Source organism: Lepisma saccharinum, chromosome 18 (genome assembly GCF_977018435.1).
Source record: "Lepisma saccharinum chromosome 18, izLepSacc3.1, whole genome shotgun sequence".
Taxonomy (NCBI): Eukaryota; Metazoa; Arthropoda; class Insecta; order Zygentoma; family Lepismatidae; genus Lepisma; species Lepisma saccharinum.
This window is the reverse complement of record NC_139246.1, coordinates 5,285,972-5,297,410: the sequence shown is the minus strand read 5'-3', so window position 1 is coordinate 5,297,410 and position 11,439 is coordinate 5,285,972. Positions and strand designations below refer to the sequence as shown.

General features: G+C 39.2%; 1 long non-coding RNA gene across 1 annotated transcript in view; it reads left to right on the top strand.

Annotated features, from left to right (window-relative positions):
• The window catches only part of LOC146002705 (uncharacterized), a 19,915-nt gene continuing 8,476 nt past the window's right edge, over window positions 1-11,439 (top strand). The window contains exons 1-2 of the long non-coding RNA XR_014443748.1: window positions 1-75; window positions 2,845-2,932. This is a non-coding gene — a long non-coding RNA (uncharacterized LOC146002705). The remainder of the gene's footprint in view (window positions 76-2,844; window positions 2,933-11,439) is intronic.

The window sequence follows — 11,439 nt, the reverse complement described above, 5'->3', positions numbered from 1 at the left end:
AGCATTGAAATTCCGCAGAATATGGCAAGAATTCATTTCTCCTTCATTGTCCTCTTGGTTTTCTTTCTGATGGCGGTAAGTACAAAAATAAAAAAAAAACGTGAAAGATTTCAAAACGGTGTTGTGAAATTTCACTTCATGCGCAGAGTACTTAATGGAGACTAAACGTACAGTTTAAAGTACAGTGCCTTGATAACGTAGTGTGGAAAACGACCCAAGAAAATGGTTCCCGAAATGGATGACAACATAGATGGCAGTGCGATCAGCACAGCTGCTAATTTTCTTATGAATTGCGGCTTAGTTTTTTTTGGAATATATTGTGTAGATTTGTTTGTCTTGCATGGCGGTACGTGAATTGATGGAAACAGTTATATTTGTGGAGCGATTTTCAGTCAGGAAATGGTATTAATTTGTAAAGAAAAGTAAAATAAAATGAATAAATAAATAGCATGCGTAACACATGAAGAAACATAGCAATGTGATTCCGGACGTCAGGTGTTGGATTGTGTACTAGAGTTTATTTTTCTATGTTATTAGAATATAAATAGTATCCTGAGAGATATTTCATACCGAAGCGACAAACCACAAGTGTCGCTTGGAAGCGAGCCCTTAATAATCAATGCAGCCTTTTGAACCGTAGGGGCACAAGCTCTGACTGCACCGTTTCCTTAAGCAGATTTTAGATCCTAGCGACACGCGACAAACGATACGGGGATTTCACACCCAAGCGACACGGACCCTTTTGTCCAAGGCAACTTTCATACCGATGCGACACGCGACACATGTCACTTGGAAACGAGCCAATCAATTGCAACATTTCACAACGTAGCGGCATGACGGGCAGCACAGGCTATCGTTCGGTTGGTGAAATCCTCAAGCGATAAGTGTCGCGTGCCGCTTTGGTGCCCAACCTCCCTAAAGCAAGACACTCATTGCATTGCGCATGCGCGAACAACAAACCACGGCAACACGTTGCAAGCTATTGACGAAAAGGGCCCTGTATGAGCGACACGTGTGGCTCATTGTGTCGTCTAGATCTGTTGTTGTAACATGCGGTTTATCGTGTTGCGTAGATCTGCTGTTCGCATAATTAGCAGCAAACGCTTGTTAATAGACTGAAGACACCATGTCGCTTGTTACTTAGTTAAGAACTCCCTGTGTGGCGCGTCGCTTTGGTCTGAGCACCCTTACTTTAAGCAGCTTTCAGACCGAAGTAACAAGTAGCACGCGAATACGGCATATGAACGTGTCGTTTGCTGTTTGGGCCCTCATGCGGAATGAATGCTATTTTACAGTCCGGAAGTGTCTGTGTCAATAGTCACATCAGTGTGAACATCCCGTGTAGCTTGTCCCATTGGTCTAAAAGTTTCCGTACATTCACGTGTACTCATGGCACTAAGGACATTTTGGGGTTTCCCCTTGTCGTTTCTTGCAATCATCATTATCATTATCGTCGCGATTAGTTCAAAGCGGAAGAAAAGAGACCAAAAATACAAATGCTTCAGTATGTATATCTTTAAAACAAATAATGGTGATGATAATAATAATGAACCTATTTCATACACAAAAATGTAGACACAAGAGCATTCAACGCGTATTTTTTCTTCCGTATTATTAATGAAAGTATAACGATAACAGGACGTGGTCGACTGTCTCTAATGTTCGTTAATATCTTCGCGACCACTGTACCAAATATCATAGCAATTATCACATTCATAGAAATGCTTCATGTAAAAGAACCTGACGTTGCAGCGAAAACTCCATTTACTTCCATTATAAGCAGACGAATACCATGCAGCTGTGCCGACACCAGCGCCTCTAGCGGTATCATATTCGAGTGGAACCAGCCAGAGAGCCCAGAACAGTGCAGTTTTCCACACTACGTTAGTCAAGGCGCTGTACTTTTAAGTGTAATCTAAACCATGTGCGGTTTAGATTTGGTTGGTTGATTTGGTGTTTTAAGTCCACTGTATGCACAGTAAGGCTAATCGGGACTGGACCTACAGTTTAAAGTGGAATCCGAACCACTTGTGCCTCCACCGGGTATCGAACCCGGGACCCCTTGATTGGCACTCGGTTTAGAACAGTGACTCTTTGATTGTAAGGCAACAGCGATATCAGTACATCCTCATGGAGGCTCGTGTAAGATTGTAATCGTAGCTTTATCTCCATTATTGTGGGACGAGAAATTGTAAATTCCCATCAATTACGTTCATTCAGCTTGTGGTAACAACGGCGTAATTGTAACAATCATGATAATGCTTTTACCTATCCGCTGTGACCACCCTGGCAACATAACTTTTGATTGCAATTAGCTGGAAAGCTTTACACACCCTCTCTACAATCCCGACTTGGTTTCATAATTAGTTTGGCCAACTTAGAGAGCATTGGTGATTGGCTAGATTATCAGTCCATTTCTTTTATCATTTTCAATTCACATTGCGAAATTGATTTTATATAGATTTTTATAGAAAGGAGTAAAGATGCACGTGCCAACACCGAACACTGCAATGTCCGTTTAACAGTGGAAACTGCGGTCTGTCACTGCGAGTGAGGGCAGTGGTGTTGCCACGTCGTTTATTTATAGAATTTCAAAGAGAGCGATCGTTTGCAAAACTCGAACAAAAAACAAGACAATAAAAAATATAAGGCATACTCGAAAAATAAAATTGGTTAGCATAGATTGACCCAGAATTAAATAAGCTAAATTTTGTAGTTACTCGTTTTGATGTAGGTTTACTGGTTAATTTCTAATTGGCGTCCAACTCGAGTATGTTAATCCCACAGTAGTAAATGTATAATGTTCAATTAACATTTCATGCTAACGTACACTTCTCTTTTCAGCATTCCAGTTTCGCAGGACAATGCGGGAAAGGAAAAGGGAAAGGAAAAGGGAAAGGGAAAGGGAAAAGCACTTGTGGCTCTGATGGCGGTAAGTAACAATAATCACGTAATTATTATGTGATAGGTTTCGGTAACGCGTCTGACTTCCATTCTAAAGGTCCCGGGTTCGATCCCCGGTGGTTCAAATCCGGGAACTTTTCTAACGTTGGAAGCGGCCTCGGCGCCCTCCCAGCGTCGAATAACATGGGTACCTGGGGGAAACCCAGGGGGGTAAAGGCGGTCAAGGGCGTGATGCTGATCACATCACCCACACTCACGACCGGATCAAGAAATATTACAGCTGCTTAAAAAAACAAGTAGTTTCAACATTTTTATTCAAATAAGGTCTTCAATTTAGATTTCGATAAAAAAGGTAAACAATATATTACTCTTCTTCTTCTTCTCCCTTATGACCACTTAGGCGTCGGGTTCTTTCAGCCACTTCTTGAAAGAAGTTCTATCCTGTGCCAGTCTTTTCACTTCGTCCGGCCCTCTCTTCTGTGCCAGTCCATAAATGTACTGGTTCCAGTTCAACCTGGGTCGTCCCCTTCCTCTCTTTCCTTCTGGTCGGGCCTCAAATATTTGTTTCGGTTTACGCTCTTCCTCCATCCTAATAAGATGTCCCAGACAGCCTAATTCCCTGTTCTCGATGATTTCAATCAGTGGTTCCTGATTCAGGCATTCTCTTCTTATTGTTGTGTTTCTTATCATATCTCTCCTTGTCTTTCCTACAGAATTTCACTTCAGTAGCAATAAGTCTGCTCTCCAATTTAATTTGCATTATCCAGCTTTCTGATCCATATAATAGCGTGGGGAGATAGACTGTTTTATATATTTTCATTTTTGTTTCTTTACTAATCTCCTTTTTACCTATAATGGTGTTACTAATATTATAGTACAGATTATTTGCTTTCTGAATTCTGTGATTAATTTCAGAGTCCATTTTCCCGTCCGCAGTTAGTATGGTTCCTAAATATTCAAACTGTTCTACTTGTTCTAAGGTCTTATTATTCCAATGAATGCGCATCCTTGCTGGTTCTTGTTTAGTGAAGTGCATGACTTTCGTCTTGCTAACATTGATTTCCATCTTTCGTTCTTTGAATGCTCGGCCCCACTCTAGGACAGCATTTTGTAGGCTGTTGCTATCTTTTGCTAGGAGAACAATATCATCAGCGTATACTAATGTTTGTACCCATACCGGTTTCATCTTATAATTTCCAATTTTACATTTTCTTGTTCTTCTTTTTGCATTGCTTTATAATTTGATCCATGAATAATATGAAAAGAAGAGGACTAAGTCCATCACCTTGTTTTACACCTTTTCCCATATTAAATTCCTTGGAGGATTGTCCATTTATTCTAACAGTTCCTTTAACGTTCTTATATAGACTTTGAACTATTCTAGTCAGTTTTGACGTTACTTGGAACTGATGAAGGGCTTCCATATTTGTCCTCTTGGTACTCTGCCGAAGGCAGACTTTAAGTCAATAAAAGCTGTAAATATTTCCCCTCCCCTGCTTAGAATCTTCTCTATTGCGTTCCTCAGGGAGAAGATTAGATCTTGAGTTTGACGATGAGGTCTGAAACCTGCTTGCTCTTCTTCCAATTTATCTTCCACTTGTTGCCTTAATCTTTTTTCTATAATGTGTGAATATAGTTTCTGGGCCACTGACGCTCAGCATATTGCTCTATAGTTTGAGTAATCGAGGGTACTTCCTTTTTTATGTATAGGAATTATTACATTCTGTTCGCAATCTTTGGTATTCTCTCTGTTGCCCATATTAATCTGTATAAGTCCCATATCCATTTTTCTATTTCCTTTCCTCCATATTTTATAAATTCTGGATGTATATTATCCCAACCGGGTGCTTTACCAGTTTTTAAGGATTTAATTACCTCTTGTACTTCTTTTAGTTGGATTTCTTCCTCAGCTTCCACTTCCTCATTTTCTACCCTCATGGGTCTTTCCTCATACAATTCCTCTTCTTCTTCTCTAAAGGTTTCCGCATAATATTCATTCCACGTATCTAAAATTTCCTTCATATTAGTTTTCACCTCGTTATTCTTGTTTATGATATTCCTTATTTTCTTTCCTCGTTTCCTTTCAGATTTTTCAACACATGCCAAAATTTTCTTGGATTATTTTTATGATTTTCTTCTATTTCCTTTCCAAATTGTTCCCAGGTTTCCTTCTTCGCTGTTCTCACTATCCGTTTTGCTGTGTCTCTTGCATGTATATAAGCTTCTTTGCCCTCCATTGTTTTGGTCTTTAAGTATTTTAGCCATGCTTTCTTTTTAATTACAACTTTTTCTTTCACATTATCGCTCCACCATCTTGTCTACTTCTTTTTATTTGTTATCTTTACTATTCCACATATTTCTGTTGCAACTTCATTGAGGCTTTCTTTCATTACTTTCCATTTATTTTCCACATTCCATTCTTGTACATGGTTTTGTTCTTTTTCTCTAAGTTTTTCTTTCAGTTTCCTCTGAAACTCCTTTCTTTTATTTTGGGTTTCTAATGTTGATATTTTAAGTTTAATAAGGTTTATCTTAATTGGTGCAGGTAGTTGTTTGAATCGGGTGGTCATTACTAGTAATCTATGTTGAGTACTGAGCTCGGCGCTGCGAAAAACTCTTACATCCATTACATCATAATGGGTGTTTTTTGTATATACGCAGTAATCTATTGTGCTCTGTGCTTCTCTGCTAATTGCTTCAAAGGTAATTTGATGTATTCTTTTATGCGGGAAGAAGGAGATTCCAGTAGTGCATATTGATTGTTTCAACGCAATACTTGGTACGAGTTTTTTTGTAGCTTTTTTTTTATCAATTGAAAATCAGTTTTGGACATATAATGACAATTTTTTGTCATGTTTTGTCGATGTTTTAGCGCTTAGCGATGTTTTAGCAAAATTTCCTATTTTTTTTTTTTTCGCACTCATACTTGGTACGAACGCCACGATCTTATGTGATATAACTTAACCTATTTATATTTTTTTTACGTATAGGTGTACATGATGAATCCCCAAACAGATTTTTCCTAAGTTTTACGGTTTCCAAGATAATCCCACTTCCGGTTGCCATTTTGGATTTCCGAGAATAGGTTTTATTCATATTTTACTTACATATAGGCGTACGTGACGAATCTGCAAACAGATTTTTTCTAAGTCTTGCTGTTTCCAAGATAACCCCACTTCCGGTCGCTATTTTGGATTTCCGAGAATAGGTTCTATTCATATTTTACTTACATATAGGCGTACATGACGAATCCGCAAACAGATTTTTTCAAAGTCTTGCTGTTTCCAAGATAACCCCACTTCCGGTCGCCATTTTGGATTTCCGAGAATAGGTTCTATTCATATTTTACTTACATATAGGCGTACATGACGAATCCGCAAACAGATTTTTTCTAAGTCTTGCTGTTTCCAAGATAACCCCACTTCCGGTCGCCATTTTGGATTTCCGAGAATAGGTTCTATTCATATTTTACTTACATATAGGCGTACATGACGAATCCGCAAACAGATTTTTTCTAAGTCTCACCGTTTCCAAGATAACTAGTAGTGCAGTTTGGAGAATTCAACGTCCTCATTTGGGGCTCAGGGGGCTCGCCGTGTTGCCAGCTGCTTATTTGAAAAAATCACCAAGGTTTTTGGTCTAACCTAACCTAAAGCAAGGAGCTGGCAATTTTGCTTGAGAGTTCACAAACCGGAAGTGGGGCTCAGGGGGCTCGGTGGAGCTCGCCACATACACACACTTATTTTCTCTCCATGCTCTGCGTCTTATTTATTGTGCTGACGATGTTTCACAGCGTAGAAAACAACACCAAAACATCAAAAACTCATTTTGATTATTTGGAACTCGCCAAAACCTCAAAAAACTTATTTTTATTAATTGAGGTTCACCAAAACCTCAAAAACTCCCACTTTCTCTCCATGTTCAGCGCTTTTATTTATTGCGCTGACACAGCGTGATGAGTAAATAATGCACTCTCTCATCCTTGAAGGATGAACGCACCTTATCGTAATTTTCCAAGTCCCGGTCAAATGTTTATATATCGTGACTTTTGTAAACCTCTCGGAACGATGTGATCTCTCTGCTACACACACACACACACGCCTCTTATTATTTCTGTATTGTGACGTGTTTATTTTGGTATGGGAGGACAGAGGACACCGAGACTCGATCGACACACTAAACCCAACCTCTCTACGCGTACTCTACGTCACCAAAAAAAGGTTAAAGGTTCCAAATAACAATAGTTAAGAGTTTCGCCAATCTAGTAAAGTGGATTGGTTGAAATCTCCAAGGCGTATTTTTGCATTTTTTTCAAATATGAACACGTTAAAACTGAACTGTCTTGGATTTTTGAGTTTTGTATTCCCCCTGAGAAAATTCTATATAAAATAACATACCTGAAAATTATATTTGCAGTAGATTGATTTTTTTTTTGAGTTTTGTAATCACCTCAAGAAATTCTATATAAAATAACATACCTGAAAATTGTATTCACAGTAGATTGAATTCTTGAGTTTTTTGTATTCGCACACAAGAAATTATATATAAATAACATACCCGAAATTCTATTTACAGTAGATTGAATTTTTAAGTTTTGTAATCACTCCAAGAAATTCTATATAAAATAACATACCTGAAAATTGTATCGCTAGACACTTTTTGATTTCTGTGATTTTTTGGAGAAAGCATAATGGCATCCACCACCAGTTTCAATCGAAAAAATGATAAAACTGAATGTGTTACTTGCGAAAAATTAATATCTAAAACTAATATTAGCAAGCACAGGGCAAGATGTAGCGAAACAGATTCGAGAATTAATCGTTTGTTACCTTCTAAGTCTTGTGCTCGATGTGGAAAGATGATCAGCATTGCAAATTTAAGTAAACACCTCAAAATTTGCAAACTATCGATCGAACGAGGAACATTGAAGAGGAAAATCGATAATGCAGATACGGAAGCTTCCACTTCCAAGCAAATTAAATTATCTAATGAACGCAAACCAATTAGATCTGCATTCAACGACCAACTCCAGGATTTTTCAATTAGGTCAGAACCAGGCCGTGACATCCTTAGTTTCTTGGACGAAACGAAAACATCTGTACTAAATATTCTAAAAAATAAACTTGAAAACAACTCTATAAAAGTATATGTTGTTCTGTTTTCTGAATACGAGAAAGTTGATGGCACAACGAGTATTTTTTATCATTGTACAAAAAACCAGACTCTTCATTTGGCGGACGTCGAAAATTTGGACAACTTCTATTATAAAGTTACCAATGAGCTGGTTAAGAAACATGACGATTTCGAGGCTAAAGGGTCGGGATGGTCTCTGTGTGGAAGTCCTCACACGTTAACCGTTTACGTGAACCGATTCTCGCCTCTTCGCGCTTCCAGCTACGTTCCTCTTCCACCGAACATTCAACACAAGAGGGCTGTGTTAAATATACAGAACAGCGATAACAAGTGTTTTCTCTGGTGTATATTGGCTGCACTGCATCCTGTTCATTGGTTAAATCATCCAGAACAGGTTTCTCATTACAAGCAATACGAGTCCGAGTTTGAAAGTGTAATGTCTGGCATCGAATACCCGGTGACATTGTCGGATATAACAAAGTTCGAAAATCGTGCGGGAAAACGCATCGCTATTAATGTATATTTCTTCACGTCAGATAAATATCTCGTGCATCCCGTCAGGATAAGCGATATCGACGATGACGATGCTCGTGTGATTAATCTTCTTCTTATTTCAAACGAGGATGTTCATCATTACACGCTAATTCGTTCTCTATCACGTTTGGTCAGAAGTCAAACTACCAAGTATGCAAACAACATCGAAGTTTGCCCGAGATGCCTAACCACGTTCGACGATCGAAAACAACTCAATTATCGAAATTACACCGGACGTCAAATTGCTATCGAGAAACTTGCAGAACATAAAATTTATTGCGGCGACAACAGACCGGCTAGAATGTTGATGCCCGAAACGAACGAAGTCGAAGAATTCAAAATGCACAAGGCATTGTTGGAACATCCGGCCATCATCGTTGCTGATTTCGAGGCGTTCCTGAAACCACTCTCCTACTGCGAACCGGATCCTGAAATTTCCTCCACAACGCCGTACCAGCTTCATCAACCAAACAGTTTCGGCTATGTTGTTGTGCGACGTGATAAAATAAATGAGGCATATATATACCGCGGGCCAAATGTAATCGAACACTTCCTGGAAAAAATGGTGGAGGAGGTTGAGGTAATTGGTAGCGTATTGTTTACATCAAAACCGATGGCACCTTTAACTGAAAATGAACTTCAAGATTACAATTCCACTGAGGTGTGTCCGGTATGTGATCAAAGTTTCACTGATGAGAACAAAAAAGTATTCCACCACGATCATTTCAGCGGAAACTACATAGGTGGAATTTGCAATACGTGCAATCTTAAAATCCAGAAACCTAAATTCATCCCCATATTCTTTCACAACGGAAGCGGATATGATTTTCACCACCTGGTGAGACATCTTGGCTACGATCCGAAACGTATAGGTGTCTTGGCCGAGAATGAGGAACGCTACATTAGTCTCAGCAAGCAAGTGTCGATTCCGGGAACGAAAAATACAATCGAGATGCGCTTCCTGGATTCGTATAGATTTCTTTCTGCAAGTCTGGATGCTTTAGCGAACAAACTCACCGACGATCAATTCAAAATAACTAGAGCTAGTTTTCCCAACGTGGACATAGAACTCGTTAGACGTAAAGGGATTTATCCTTACGAATACGTCAGTGATGATTCTAAATTTAACGACGACGTTCTCCCACCTCCAAGGGAATTTTACAGCAGACTCAGAGAGAAAGGAATCACGGACGAAGAATACCAACACGCGCAACTCATGTGGGAGAAATTAGAATGTAGGACACTCGGAGACTACCACGACGCATACTTAAAATTAGACGTGACGATACTCGCGGATGTTTTTCAAGCGTTCAGGAAAACGGCAACGAATATTTATAAATTAGATCCAGCGTATTTCTACAGTCTACCGGGATTAGCGTGGTCGGCAATGTTATTCCAGACAAAGGTCAAGCTGGAACTGATATCGGACGTTGACATGTTGCTATTTATCGAAAGAGGGATACGAGGTGGAATGGTGCAATGCGTACAGAGACATGCGAAAGCTAATAACGTACACATGAAAGAAGATTACGATTCAAATCGAGCATCGAATTACATCTTCTACGCCGACGTTAATAATCTCTACGGACATGCCATGGTTCAGAAACTTCCTTACGGGGGATTCGAATGGTTAGATCCCACTTCGATAGACATTATTCATTTCGACGATAGCGAGTGTGGTTTCTTCGCAGAGGTAGATCTCCAATTCTCCGACCACCTGCACGACACGTTTTCGGATTTGCCTCCGACTCCCGAAATCAAATGTCCACCCGACTCGGTTCAAGACAAGCTTTTGTTAACATTGAACCGTAAACAGAGATACGTCGTCCACTACAAGAATCTCCGGTTTTTGATTGGGAAGGGTGTTCAGATAGTGAATGTTAGAAGAATACTAAAGTTTAAACATTCCACGTGGTTAAGACCTTACATAGAAACTAACACACAACATAGAACAGCTGCCACTTCCGATTTAGACAAGGACTTCTTTAAATTAATGAACAATGCGGTGTACGGAAAGACCATGGAGAATGTTAGAAAGCACGTAGACGTGAAATTAATTTCCGATAAGAATAAATGTCGGAAGTGGATAGCCGATCCTAGATTCAAGTCGAGAAAAATTTACAACGAGAATTTGGTACTTTTCAACCTAGATATAAAATTGATGAAATTTAGAAAACCAATTTACGTTGGCGGAACGGTTCTCGACTTGTCGAAACTTTACATGTTCGAATTTCATTACGACGTGATGAAACCCTTCTACAATGATAAAATATCACTTTTGTACACGGACACCGACAGCTTCATTTACAGCATACAAACACCTAACCTATACGAAGACATAAAAAATCCTTCCATGCTCGAGTATTTCGATACGTCTGCGTATCCTCAACCCAACAGATTTGGAATTCCATCTCGTAACAAAAAAGTCCTAGGTAAACTGAAAGATGAATGTAACGGTGATGTTATTGTCGAGTTCGCGGGTTTGCGTTCGAAGATGTATGCCATGAGAACAGAGACTAGCGTCACGAAGAAAGCAAAAGGTGTGGGCAAGAATACGGTAGAGAACAAACTCACCTTCCACGATTACATCGATTGCCTTTACTCACAATCGACGATACTAAGTATAGAACAAAGAATCCAAAGCGCAGACCACGTGATTACAACAAACGAAGTTAGGAAAGTAGCATTAGATCCGCATGACGATAAAAGATGTATTTTGTCTTGTGGAATCCACACGTTGCCTTGGGGACACTATTGTTTAAAAATCAGTAAAAATTGTAGGCAATGCAAATGAAAAAAAAACTTTAACTGTCTCACGTACACAATAAATAACTAGCATGGACAATGAATTTCTTTGGTTTCCGAAAG